Raw genomic sequence first — 15290 nt, forward strand, 5'->3', positions numbered from 1 at the left:
TGATGTCCAACCCAATCAGCAGCCGCTGAAGGTGCGAAAGCCAGTATTCCATCTGTAGTGGACAAGCCAGGATCTGAAAATCCAGGAGCCAAGTCATCCAGAGAAGGCTCAAAATATGTATTTTGCAGCAACGGCAATTGCATAGGACATATATGCAAATTAATTCTTATTATACCCATCATCAAAATCACATCTGTAGAATGTACAGGTTACATTCCAAGACATATATCCAGATTGCACTCAAAAGTGCACAGCAAACAGCGGCACACAGGCTGTATGCAATGCAATCATTCAGCAGATCGAAAGGAAAAGGACCAATTGTCATTCAGCTCCCCACGTAAGGGAGTGCCAAAATACTGCCTCATGCATTCATGGCACATAAGCACATATGGTAGTGCCATTCTCATTTTGCCTCATAGCAGAACATCCATTGTGGAGCAACAAAAACAGAAATAGGATCCCAACAATCAGAAATAGAAGAAGCTGAATGCCTCCAAAGACACTAGAAACAAGGGGTGTATGAATGATGGGATCACTCCGAAGACAGTCTGGAATGTAGTAAAAAGCACAGACCCAATCGCTTTGAAAAAATGTTCTACTCCCACAGTATTTGATGCATTAAATAAGTGGTGCACAATTTCTATGAAATGTTGTGGGAGGTTAGCGTGTAGTATATCGATTTTATTTCAGAAGAGGACCTTGTAACTTGTAGATCAAACATCTCTTATGCAGATGTCAAAGCAACTTCCTTCTGAAAAAATAAGGCGTTCAGTCTGCTCAGACTATCATAGTTCACATTGAAAATAGGAATTGAAGACCAAACTGTCACTCCTTTAGCCGTTTGAGTCATGGGGAAATAGCACATTTGTACTACATTTTATGACCCTGGAAACAGTTACCATGTAGGGTACTCCCGGTTTCATCCCACATCAACCTTGGTCATTCAATATCAAATAGCTTCCATTGGAAAGTAACCTGGCTGCCGGACAAATTACAGCAGCTGCGGAACTCTTCAGATGAAAAGCTTGGATTGCCTTGGACACATTACAGGCTCTGTGAAATGTAACCTCCATAAAAACTAAAGAATGGGCAAAAGTATTCTCACATTTTGTACCGCTAAGAAAAAGCTCAGTGCCTCCCTTCTTTTAGTTGTACTTGAAAGGTAGGATCCATGTCTCTTGTGCTCATCTCTCCCCTAATGCCTCATATCTGCCTACTTGAAAGTGTTTCAAACAAGAAGTAAAGTTAAACGTTGAAATCGGTAGACAGATAAATCCATGAATTAACTTATCTGCAGATGGTATTTCTGCCACAGTAAATAGCAACTTCTATAAGTTTCTATGTTTAGCATTATGTATGTCACATTTTCTTTGCCATTATTTTTTGTTCACGTGTTAGGATGTGGGGCAAAAACAAAGTAGTAGCGTTTAAATGCTTCCAGGGTATGCAATCACTCCTCGGCCTGTAGTGTCCAGCTTAATAAAATGATGGATCGAAGCTGACTTTGTCCATGTTGGAAACAAGACATATAACCATGTGTGATGCCAATGGCCGAGGACAGAATGCTGCTTAAAAAATGTATTCTAGTAGATATAGTTGTCATACCATTGGCAACTACCTCTAGGGCCTTATCTAAATTCACCTTGTCAACTTCATGTATCAGTTTAGCAGCTTCCTGCTGTGAAACTTTCCAAAGTTCATTATGTACGGTATACAGAAAGAGTTTACAATGTGGCTTTCTAGCACCTAATATAATATCCTGTAAATCAATGTCAGCGGATAGGAGAGACAAGCGTTTTTTCACCTCTTCCAACATAGAATGTTGTACCCACTGAAGGCAAAAATTTCCCTCTGTATGTTGTGACAATCCCTGTGTAGTGTGTTTGCTCATAGAGAGGGTCTGTTTATTCCGAAACCCTTTGTGCTTCGTGCATGACAACCATTGGTATCTAAAGGCAACACTAGTCATTCCTCTCGAATGTGAAGAATTGTATGTGTCATTCAGTATCATAATATTAAGCTGTTCTTCTATGTTGTTTGTAAATTCCTTTTTCCTCCCCAAGCAAGATGGTGGCCACCAAAACCTTGGGCTTTCCCAACACAGCCCTTCAATGCATGCCCTCCATTTGGCGGTCCTGCCTATCACCCTTTTTTTGGACAAGACATTATAAGAAGAGGTCGAAGAAGAGGCAACAGGAGGCTCCCTACATGGAACCAACAACATGTGAATTGGGAAACTTCTGCCAGGCCGTCTAAGAGAAAGACGCCGGTAGCCTGTTCTCCTCCTCAAGCCTTCCATTCATGCGGCGGGAGACAGGAGACAGGTAAGTCACCGGGCCGGGCGCGTCCCGAATTCTGTTGGTTTTAAGTCGAATTTTGACGCTCTTGCCTCATGATTACTGTTCATTGATGTGTGTCCCGTCCGGAGTCCTGTTGGCTTTTAGCTTGGTTGTTTATGCATTATTGTGATGCGCCTTTTGATTCATGTAACACATTCACAATAAATGTGCTTTGAGAGATTGTTTCTTTTCTTCAGTTAAGATAAACAGATTGATATATGTGCACAATGCTATATAGAATTCCTATTTCACAATGAAGCCCTGATCTTTTATAAATCAATACAGTATGCCACGTTTTGGTCCCAGATGTGATCAACCTAACAACGGGCACAACAGGAGAGCATTGATCTCTATGTTTTCATTTATATACGAGTTGGACACACTATTGCGTGCATCCTGAGAACGTAGCGTATAAATTCAGATTAAAGGGTGGAGATAAATAGAAAAGAGTGGCGACATCTGACAAGCAATTATGTGATTTTATACACCTTTAGAGTCCTGATACCTGCTTTGAAGGGACTTATGAAGGTGGAGTATTACTAATAGTCTCGAATTGGTGAGGCTTTGCATAATGATATATTATGTATGTACACGATTTTGCAGTGCTGGTGAGGGACACTGGTGTTTTGAAAAACTTGGGAACTGGTATGATGTACACTGTGTTTTGACGTGTGTTTTCTATATCCTTATAACATGTGGACCTGACTTGAAGATGGTACCATTGATAATCCCCATACCAGTAAAAGTATGGTATTCATTTATTATCATGATTTTTTGCACAATTAGAGCAGAGTGACATAGAGAATGGTCCTGAGGAATGCCAAGAACCTTTTGGTCTATGGAGGCAGAAACATCTTGAGTGAATTCTAATGGGGAAATATCCATTACCCTATTTTCACTTAGCTTATTTTAACCTGTCCTCTGGGGGTATCGATAAAGATTAACCTTGCCCACCAGGAGATAGTTTTAACTCACACTTAGCTATGTTTTGGTTTGAACTCTGCCCCTCACTCATAGCCCTAGATTGGATGACATACAAACACCTTGCGCTCCTCTCCTAGTTCGAGTTGCAGCCCACACTGGGCACCTTGTGGTCCCAGTGTGATGAGGGGACCCTATGATGAAGCATGTAACCCTAGGGTGAATGACGGTCCTCGTCTTAACTCATGAGTGCTTTTTTCCCTCTCTCCGCCTGTGTTGTGTCTCTTCACAATACACCATCCGGTTACCTTTTTGTGAGATTGTTTGTAAATTCTTGCCAATATTCAATACAAGCACATGTGGTAATATTTGGTGTGTTTAAATGAATTATCTTGACCAAGCCTCGGCAGGATAGTTGCTGTACAGTCTTGTTCAGAGAAATCATGTGACTTTGTATGAAACAAGCTCTAAACAAAGAATCAGCACCTTGTACTTGCCAAAACGTAATTCTCCAAATAGGTTTTAAATCAACAATGGCTTTCCTAAAGTCATACCCTTTGCTCGAAGGGGTCTTCTGTCATATCACTGACACCTATTCCCTCAGCGACATATGGTGATCATTTCACCCATCTTCCTATGGGTATACCTCCGAATGATGTGTGTACCAGGATTGATTATTGGCTCCTTTCTGCCTATGCCTCGCTCTGGCCATCAGATACGTGACATCTAAAACACACTCTCTCCAATCATTACCCTGTCCTCCTACATATCCTCTATCTCAGCAGTCAGGTGCACTCCTGGAGGTTTTCTGGTGACGCATTACATGATCAGGCCTTTTGCACAGGGATACATGATGCCATTGTTGAATATTTCGCCCTAAACACTTGCACGGTGGTGGCTCAGGCCACCCTATGGAAGACCTACAAGGCCAATATCCAGGGTGCAACCGATTGATGCTTTGATGGCGAGACCACGTCGAGGTGCTGTGTCAATTTTCTTCAGGCATTGTTTAAATGTAAATGTCCAGTATTTGTGTAGCGCGAACAAGTACCCAAGGGCATCAAGGTGCTGGGGGCCGTTGGGAAGATTAAGAGAGCTATTGCCCAGAGTCACATGGTGCTGGGCTGATCTGCTACCTGCACCGGGGATCGAACCGTGAGCCCCTGGGTTCCGGATTCAGCCGCCGTAGCCACTACGCCACGCCTTTTCCGCAAGTGGTGGCAATGCCACAGTTCCAAAGAAAAAGAGCTTAGTTGAGAAGCGTTGGTTTTGAAATGCGATGCCCCGGGTTTCTGCACACAGTCAAGGGGAAGCTTTGATGCAAGGCAATGCGTTAATTTCCTGAGTGATGTGCTGGTTCTGCTCCTGCATCATGGTTGATGCGCTGGGTCTGCCACACACAGACTTGAGATGTGTCAATTTCTTTGGTACAATTATCTGGATCCACTTCCAGTGAACCAGGCACAGGAGCAGGTTTAGAGACTTTGATAGCCCTGAATCTCAAGCAACAGGAGGCAAGCCAACAAGCCTTTGGAGCCCATTTTGGTCGCAAGAAAGTATCCAGCTTTTCTTCAGCAGAGACAGAGAGCAGCAGGCAGCAGGGCAGCACAGGCAAAAAGCATGTCCTCCAGATCAGCAGTCCACCACAGTGTCAGCCATTGATGCAGCACAGCAGTTTTTCTGACAGAGTTCAGTTACAGGTCCAGAAGTGTCTGATTGATTTAGTGGGGCAACAGAGCCAGTACTTATATCTAAGTGTCCCTTTAAAGTGGGGGTGACTTCAAAGTAGTGTCTTTGATGTGCACTGAAGCCCTTTCTTCTCAGTCCTGGCTCCAGACTATCAGTAGCGGGTAGTCAGCCCTTTTTGTAGGGACAGGGCACTGCCTATACAGGTGTGTGTCAGCCCCTCGCTTTCTACCCAGGAACAGTCATTAGAAGGCAGATGAGTACTCAGACATGCCTAATCTTTGTGTTTTTTGGCTGTCTAGATGGAATGCACAAAGTATAGCGGTCACAACCCCCAAACGTGAATTGAAGACAGGCTGGAGACATACAGAGCTGTAAGAACAGAAAACAGTCCACTTTCTGAAGGTGGCATTTCTACAATAGTAATGTTAAATTCAACTTTCCCAGTAGGGAGTATTTATTGTTCCAAAGAAATTAAAACATGACACAGCTACACCTTTCTGCCTTCCTAATCAGGAATTACTGCTTAACAGTATATTAAGGAGTTCCCAATGTTAACCTATGGGAAGAGTTGGCCTCACAGTAGTGAAAAACGAATGTAGGTGTTTTTCAATAACCTTTTACCTACACAGCACCATGCCCTATGAGCTACCTGGGGCCTACCTTAGGGGAAACTTATATGTGATAAAAGGGGAGGTTTAAGGTTTGGCACTGGGTTTTAAATGCCCAGTCAAAGTGGCAGTAAAACTACACACAAAGGCTCTGTAGCAACAGGCCTGAAACATGTTTACAGGGCTACATGCTTGGGTGAAACAATCAGTTCTACAAGTCCACTAGTAGCATTTAATTTTATTGTCCCTCGCTATAGAAGGGACTTACACGTAAATTAAATATGCCTAATATGTCTAAACCGATTATACTATGTTCAGAGATGAGAACACATGCATTTTAGCCCTGGTCAGCGTGCTATAGTGTTCAGAGTCCTAAAGCCAACATAAATAATTCTGTAAAAAGAGGAGGAGGAAGACAAATGGTTTGGGGTGACCCTTCAGAGAGGGCCATTTTCTAACACTTTTGTATTGACAACTGTGAATTAAAGGAAGCTGAATTAATTAATTGTATTTCAATGAGCATATTTTTCTTTGCCTGGTAAAGGAGAAGTGTAAAATAATAAGACACTGGGTCTGCGGGTTTGTTGCTAGAAAAACATGCTTTCGTGAGTGTGTTTTGAGTTTCCTAAAGGTAGTGTCAGGAAATGTTCCCATTGTGTGTAATTAAATAATGCATGTGTACTACTTGGTCTATGTAAGTAATGGTGCACATTTTGGTAGTAACAAAACGTTTCATTATAATTAGATGCACCACTATATATATCTTCACTCTCAAATACAGTATAATGTTCCACTCAGAGAGCATAGATCTGACAGGCTGACAAACAGTACCTCTGGAGCAGTACCCTCAAAGCCCAACTTTCAACAGCACCCACTCTGTATCTTAAAAACTGTCAGAGGATCAGAGTAGCTAGATGAGGGGGAGGGAATTAGGAAGTGTACCTCAGGGAGGGAGACCTGGAACAGGTAGTGTTGATTATTAACAGGTGATAGTTGTAACCACAACACTACCATAACAGATCAACGGTTTACAGTTCGTATTGATAACTTCTGGCTTACCTGAAAATTATTTTTGGATGATGTGCACAGTCCTTAGTGTAACCAAAGAGTAAATTGTACCATGAGATCTCTAGCAGACAATAGTTCAATGCATTAAGAGTTCATCACATGTGTTAGGGCTCAAACAACCATGCTTAGGACTATGGTAGCTTACATATAGTTCCACGTGTTTACACAGATTCAAAAGCTGAGATGTACCAACACTGACTATGACATTAGTCAACAAAGGTAAACATGGGCAAGAGATTCTGTAAATGGTTCTTCTCACCTTTAATACTAATGCTGAATTCCGGCAATGTTTTTTGGGTGTATTAAATAGTATGCATTCCTACTAAACAATATGTCACTTAGTTCTCAAGGAGTTGTACCAACATTCAGCTATAACTCAACAAAAACACTTTAAAACTGAGATAATAACTAAGCGCTATGTTCATACTCATTGACTCTGAGAGATTGAGTGCTCTAAGTGCTTGTTGTCACAGTTGTTTCCAGGAAGGAAGATACATCCTCAAGGAGCATACCCAATGCTCTAATTTCGCTCACAATAAATGTGCCACAATGTGGTAAATCACCCCTCTGTAGCTCTGTGACAGCTTGAATACCTTCAATGCCTCAAATCAGTAAAAATAGCAATGCGCATCAGTTCGACGTGACTTACCGTGCTTGCTGCCTTGGATGCTGCAGCACTTGCGATCTTTTTTACTGCAAGCACCCAAGATCAGGTATGGCAGATATTTATTCTGGAGGCAATGTTGTGGCAACACTGATGTCCACAATGTTTAGGCACCAGCGGGGCCTAATGAGACCTTCAGCAGTGCTATAAACATAGAAAGAGGACAGAGTTACTGATAGGTCATTAAAAGAGAATTTACTTGCACCTCTGTTGCACTGTGAGGTGGGCAAATCATACAGTTCACAAACTAAACCACCTGATGTTTCCCATAGGCTATGTGACATACTCAAGACCTCAATACTTTTCTGTTCCCAATATATATACATGTAGAATACTGTTAACTGTCTACAGTTCTTACAGTTCCTGTCCATTATTAGTGGTTCGGGTTCATGTTCACAGTGTATGCTAACCCTTAGTGTCTCCTGAGGTTCATGAAATATGTTGTCCAGATGAACATGACAGGATCTTACAGTGTTAATGTTCCAATCATCAGAGATGCTGCAAGGGGTGATCATTTCATTAAGAGCTAATTTAAATACATACAGAATTTGCAAATTCTCTGTGGGACCAAAAATATCAAATGGCACCTTACAGGAAAAAATGTCATCTGGAGTGGGGAATGCAGAAATCTTCACGAGGGACCGGTCCTTTCTCACTTTATGTGATGAAGAATAAGGCGGCAATACCTTGGTTACCTTTAATAGCAGAGCGTACTAGGAGGTAGTGTCTATTAACCCCTTCAGTGCCCGCCCCTTTCCCCGCCCTGTGCCGGCCGTTGTATTAGCGGGCGGGGTCTATGACGAGCTGGACTCGTCATGGGCACAGCGCCACCGCGGCCCATGACGAGTCCAGCTCGTCATGGGCACTGAAGGGGTTAAAAAGTAAAAAAATGCTGTGGCAAAACCAATCTTGATGAAAAGGAAAAGCAACTAAATGGAAATCCAAACTTCAATCCAAGGTGGAACAGAGGATGTCTTTTTGAGCCAAATAATCACTGCACAAGTTCTATGCAATTGTGGGTCTGACGAATCCTAGGAAAAGTTCTCAATGGTAGCAAAATATCCAAAGGTAGTCCATTGAAAAACAGGGACATCTCACAATGGTGTAGAACTGGTAGCTAACTCCAATGGTGGGTCATAGTAAACAACTTCTTTGTTGACATGTGTTGTTGGAGACTTTGAATTCAAATACAGTGTTTGTATGGTGTTGGTAGATGTAATTGGAAGTAGCAAAACTTGAATGTGTCAGATAACCCCTGCCAGGGAACAGAAACCTCTGTGTTGTTTAATGCTTGAAAAGGGATTTCCTGCATGGTTGTGAGAGGAGGCAGGTAACTAACACAAAGTCCTTTTGGCCTACCATTCAGGACTGGCCACGTGTTGTGGTTTGATAAGGTCAATCAACACAAATCGTTTGCTTTTAACCCCTTTGCTTCTAGGCCTTCCCTCTCCCCCAGTGCTAAGCCTTTTTTTGGGCTATTTGGGGTAGTCTGTGCTTAGGCCTACATAACTTTTTGTCCGCATAAGGTATCCATGCTAAATGTGTGTCATTTTTTTCAAACATCCTTGGAATTCTAAAGGTACCCAGGATTTGTGGACTCCTCTGGAGGGGACCAAGAAATTAGCCAAAACACCGCTAATCTTGGGGTTTTTGGTCAAAATGGCAAGAAAGTGCCCAAAGAGGAAAGCGTCTTGCTTTTTCCTGCAGATTGCATCAACGAAGGGTTTGCGGTGCTAATTTGGCCATGTTTCCAGCTTTTAGGAACAGGCAAACTTGAATCTGAAAATCAAATGTTTTAACACAGTTTTGACATCTTATTAGGAGATAGCCCATTTTGCCCAATTTTGTATGCTTTCAACCTCCTGCCAGTTAGTGGTGTAAACTGGTGTGAAACCTAAGGTGGATCCTGGAAATGTATGTATTTTTAAAAAGTAGACACAATTCTGAATTCAGCAAGGAGTCACTGTGTAGATCATCTGAGGTTTTCCTATAAAAAGTAACATTTGAAATAAAAAATAATAAAAATGAGTTGAAAGAAACAGCCATTTGTATCTACATTTTCATCTGTAACTTCTACTTACTATGGCAGATTTTCAAAAATAATATACCATTATGACCACTGGATACTTCTGATTGCAAGGATATATAGGGCTTCTAGGTTATCCTGGAACTGGAGGTTCCCAGAGTCAACAACTGAGCTCCACAATAAAATGTTTTTTCATTGTGTACCTACTATACAGCAAATCATATAGTAAATTGAAAAGGATGAAAAAAGAGTATGAAGGAAAGCTCTGTATTTCTGAATGTACACCAGATTCTGAGTTTTGGAGTGGTAGCTGTTTGTGTCTGCCCAACATCATAATCAGGGCCTCTGTGTTTTTTGCAATTTGGGTACCTGTGGGTTTTGGGCCCCAACCCAGCACATTTTTAAAAACTAAACACCAGTGGGAATACAGGGTGGGGGGACAATTGTGGCTCTCACCAGGGTAATTTTTTTGCCCTGCACACTCAAACATTGCCTAACAAAATGTCCATGCATTACTATGAGGAAACGTCCTGGAATCTGCAGACAGCCACAAATTTCCTGCCATCCAGAGTTCCCCCAGGTCTGCCAATATAAATACTACATCACTTGTATGGGTGGGCCAAGAGTCCGCTACATAAACAGGCACCAAATGCAGAGTAGATGCATCCCACATTTCCACTGAAAAAGAATGCGTGTTTTGCAATGTGGTTAGCTGCGGATTTTGTGCCCAGCTCAGCTTGTGCCAATAGAAACCCACCATACCAGCACATTTTTTAAAACTAGACACCTAGGGGAGTTGAGGGGTGGTTGATTTGCATGACTCTCACCAGACCCAGAATCCCCTGCAAATGCTCAAACTTTGCCTAAAAACACATTTTCCTACAATGTCTGTGAGGAATAGTCCTACAGGCACATGCATCATCATAGTGTTTTGCGATTCCTTAATAGCGATTATTAAGGAATCGCAATTAAGGAATAGCAAAACCCTATGCATGTAGGAATCGCTAAAGAAATAGCGATTCCCACAAATTCCTTAATTGTGACTAGCAAATTGCGAGTCGCAATTAAGGAATGTCTTCCCATTCATTCCTATGGGCCTCCAGGCCCATAGGAATGAATTAGAGATTGCGGGAGCAATTTGCGAGTACCAGTAGGTACTCGCAAATTGCTCCCGCAATTTCGATGGTGCAAGGGTGTCAAAATGACACCCTATTGCACCCATATATGTTCACTCTGCACAAATGTTGCATACACACATGCTCTAAGGGCATGTGTGTGGGCAACATGAAACTTAGAAAAATGCAAATAAGTGCATTTTTCTAAGTTTTCGCAAATTACCATTAGGTCCAGCCTCATGGTAATATGCTCACGCTAATAGCGAAATCGCTATTTTTTAAACTGTAATGCATTGCATTTAAGGAATCTCAATTAGGGATTCCTTAAATGCAATCGCTATTTAAGGAATCCCAATTTTGAGATTCCTTAAATAGCGATTTTTGCATTTGGGATGATGCATCCCAAATGCAAAAATACCGGGAGCAAAGGGTCAGATTCTGAGAATCTGCCCGTTTGCGACCGGTATTTTGCTTGATGCATGTGCCTGCTAGAATCTGCAGACAGCCACACACTTCCTACCAACCGGAGTTCCTTCAGGTCTGCCAATAAAAATGCTACCCCACCCAGAGGCGCGGAGGTGCCTGCTAAATGTCTGGGAGCCCAATGACCTCAATACGTACACTCAACAGTGGGCTGCGCTGGCGTTCATGATAGCAAAAAGGAACATCGCGCAGTTGTGGGGCGCGGTGCAGCCTCCCGGGCTGGGGAAGTGGAGAGAAGATCTAGCTTGGTCCATGTGGCGGGAGAAGTCCTGGCTGCCCCGGAAAGTGGAACAAGGTGTGGGGAGCCTGGAACCGATATAGGGGTGGTATATGTCCCCCACCGGGCAGGCAGACGGTGGATGAGGCTCATACATCCCCTTGATCGCGTAGGAAATCTGCAGATGCAATGTCTTGTAATGTTCAGTACGTGGCCGTGTGTATCTGGCTCTCGCCTGTCACTGATTATTTGCTGTATGACTGTCAAATTTGTTTAATAAAAAGAAATTTAAAAAAAAAAATCATTCAATACACCAATAAATCAATATTCAAGAAAAAGAGAAATAAAACATAACATCATTGGTAAAACATCATCAACACACAAGCCATAGCGGGAGACGACACTAGACAATAATGTCATTAAAGGGACAACAATCTGTAATAAATCATCTGTCGAACTGAAAAAAAAAAGAAAAAATGCTACCCCACGTGTGTGGGCGGGCCAAATGCCTATGACACAAACAGGAACCAAATGCAACATAGGCACACTGCATTTTTCCACTCAAAGACTATTTGTTTTTTGCAGTGTGGGTAGCTGTGGATTTTGAGCCCCAGCTCAGCACCACCTAGGGAAGACTACCAAATCATCCCATTTTTTAAAACTAGGCTCCTGGGTGAGTCCAGGGTAGGATGACTTGCATGGCTCTCACCAAGTTTTTTTTTTTACCTTGAATCCCCTGCAAATCTCAAAGTTTGCATAACTACAAATTTAGTTTTCGTTGCCTTTCTGAAAAAATTCCTCAAATTTGCAGCAGCCACAAATTTCTTACCACCCATCATTCCCTCAGGTCTCCCGATAAAATTGCTAACTAACTTATGTGGGTGGGCCAAGTGAAAGTGACACGAATGGGTCGCAAACTCAACATAGGCACAATCCTTTTTTTCTACTGAATAACAATATGGTTTTTGCAATGTGGGTAGCTGTGGATTTGGTCTCCAGCTCAGTCGGCACCTAGGGAAACCTACCAAATAAAAATATTTTTTTAAACTAGACACACGGGTTAAACCAGGGTGGGGTGACTTGCATTGCTTTCACCAGGTTTCTTTATGCAGAATCTTTCACAAAGCTCACATTTTGTGTCATAAGCAACCTACATGGATCTCAGATGATTCCAATGAGGCATCGGTGCTAGTCCAAAATCCTCTTGAGACTTGCCCTCGGTTAAAGGAGGAGACACTGCTCCGGTGGCAAATCCCAGGAGGAAAGGGGTTGGGATGGAGAGGTCATGTAGAATTAAAGATGCTGTGGCTCGTCTACTCAACAGCAACACTGCAGCAGGCATTCACACCAGTCTGATGAATGGTACCGGCAGATATGATACCTATAAATACTAAAATAGTAAGGCTTTAGTCTAGTATTAACTCTATCTCTTAAGGTATCACCTCATAAAACCTTTTCAAATCTCAACCAAGCTTTAGTTTTGTTGTTATTTTGTTTTAATTTAGATTGTCCGTTGAGGCTCCTTTATCAAAATTTTCAAAACTGTAGTGGGTATGATTTTAGCATCAAACCCAGAAGAAAATTTGGACGGGATTAGCTTCACCCAAGTCCTCTCTGGCAGAGCCCTGCAAAAAGTATGTACAAGTTGAACAAAAACACTGGTTACCTTTGTTTGTATCTCGGTGTTGTCACTGAGCTCGTCGCATATTAAAATCAAGTCTGTTAAAGCATCTCTCCCTTTCTTCTTGTTTTTTTTCAATCCAGGTGCGAGACTAATGCAGGACGTTCTTTGCAGTGAGGTCGAAGCAGGAGGATCAAAGGAGCTGGCAAGACAGAGTCCTGGAAGCCAGGAAAGGGAAGGCACAGAGGCTAGGCAAAAGGGAGGAGTATTTACGGTTTTAAATAAAACTGCTTTAGAACTTTCATAAAGGTCACATTCTGATTATTTGTGACAAAAAACGGGTGCAGATAATTACTTGATGAGGCTGCCTTCTAGAAGGTGCTTTAGAATGTGCCCAAAGGTTGCAGTCTAATTGCTTAAAGCAAGGAACAGGTGCAGATAATTAATTTGATGAGGGCTGTCTTCTAGTAGGTTGACATTGAGGTCATCCATGCCGGTTGTTTGATGCTTATTCGGGTGGATTTTCTGTATGTTTCCGCGGCACCTGCAACCTGACCTTGGATATGCATGGTAAAACATTTGTAAAAGCTTTTAAGACTTTTCAAACAAACCAGGAAACAATAGCATGTAATATTGTCAAAAGTCAGGGTTCAAGATGTTTGTTCATTCATAAGTGTTGGGAGGAATGATATGAGTCATGCCGGTATATTGTGATAGTCAAGAGAGGTTGGCTGTGGCCAGAGTCCTGACAAATGGATTTTGATTGGTGAATATCTTTTTGCAAGAGAACATGATAGTATTGAACAGCCTTTCAAAGTAAAGGTATGATGAGTGCCTTAAAGCTTTCTTTGCATGGTAATATGATTGACTTTCCAGTTACCTATTTACCCGCTTCTAGTGGCAGATACGGTATTTGCTCCTAGAACTGAACTCATGTGTCTTCTTCCACCTGTACCGGTCTCTCTCTTTGGTAACAACCACAAATCAGATTTCACCGTTGATCACCAACAGATCCCCTATCATTAGAGAGCTATCTTAAAGAAGATATCTTGCTTGTCAAAGAGACACCTTCTGAAACGGTCCAGATTTCCACTTCTGAATAAATCTGAATATTTTGTTTGGTCATAATTGGCCTCAGAATGAAAATGTCCTCAAAGGCACATCTTTCCTTAGTGGTGCAAAAGCACAGGGATCAAATCAAAGCATGCAAGGGAAAATCATTTATTTTTATTGATCATGCCCCAAATCAAGTTCTTATCTTCACAATAGAGAATATTGGCCAGATTACATTAATTTCACTTCGGCTTTTATGGGTTTTGGGCAAATTTGCAAAGCCAGTCTGTGCAAAACCTACATTTGCATCAAACAAAGAGTGAAAAACAACTTTTTGTTTCAGTCAGCCATTAAAAATGACAGTTAAAGACAGTGCATAATACCTGACAACTGTCATTGAATCAATCAATCAGTCAGGGTATTGTAAAGCATGATTACTTCCGTAAGGGTCTCAAGGTGCGGGGAGGGGGACGTTCCTATGCAACCAACCATGAGTTTTGAAGCAAATCTCTAGCTACAAAAAACTGTAGTCTGCAATTTGTGCAAAACCTCCCTAAGGCAGGCATGACAAGGGGAAATATTTTTGATTTTCTCCCTGTTTTTTCCAATTTGCATGTGTGCTGCATTCTACAGCACTTATACAAAGAGGAAAATGTCTTAAAAGAACTCCTTCCTGCACCATAACTATGCTGACCACAATGCAGACATCATTGCACTCTGGCACATGGCTGCCTGCATTGGTGCATGGCTGCAAAAAGTGTGCAACACATGGAGAGTGCAGAACTCCGCCACTTCTCAGATGATATGACGCAGTTCTATTCTCTATCATTCACACAAAACAGCACAGCAACTTTATTTGCTTTCTGTGTTGCTTGAATTCTTTGTAAATCTGACCCTTATGATTTAAAGAATGCACACACCCTAGCACTATGGAGCAAGTTTGCCTGCATTGGCGCATACCAGCCAAAAGTGCACATGCACTGGGGTAGATAAAAAATGCACTATATATCTCTTCTTAACGCAAGGCAGTGCAACAATTTTGGTTGCTGTGCTTTGCGTCAAATATCAGTAAATTAGGGCCCATGCTTCCTTATGTAATAAAAAGTAACAACATACACAAATAATTTTTTAATATTTGAAAATGGAATCAACCAGAAGACTAGTTGACGGACAATTTTCTGAAAATATATTGCTGGACTCTTTAGTAAGATGACTGGCATTTAAAATACTCAGTGGCACAAATTCTATCTGTTATGCAAGTTAAATGGAGTACTCACTAAAGGTTACATGCCAAACGATTATATATGAGCCTTTTCAACAAATGTCTGTCAATAATTAAGCTCTGCTTTATAATAATGGCACTTGTGAAAATTGTTCCCTATTTATTTTCTAATACTTCTTCAGCTATTCTTTGAAAATGTTCCACAATGTGGGTGAGGAAATGCAGTCTTTAAGACTTTTAATGTCAAAATGTCAATGCATTTAT

General features: G+C 41.7%; 1 long non-coding RNA gene across 1 annotated transcript in view; it reads right to left on the reverse strand.

Annotated features, from left to right (window-relative positions):
• The window catches only part of LOC146856972 (uncharacterized), a 279388-nt gene that overhangs the window by 178403 nt on the left and 85695 nt on the right, over positions 1-15290 (reverse strand). Inside the window, exon 4 of the long non-coding RNA XR_014979837.1 lies at positions 7275-7433. This is a non-coding gene — a long non-coding RNA (uncharacterized LOC146856972). The remainder of the gene's footprint in view (positions 1-7274; positions 7434-15290) is intronic.

Source organism: Triturus cristatus, chromosome 3_2 (assembly GCF_964204655.1).
Source record: "Triturus cristatus chromosome 3_2, aTriCri1.1, whole genome shotgun sequence".
Taxonomy (NCBI): Eukaryota; Metazoa; Chordata; class Amphibia; order Caudata; family Salamandridae; genus Triturus; species Triturus cristatus.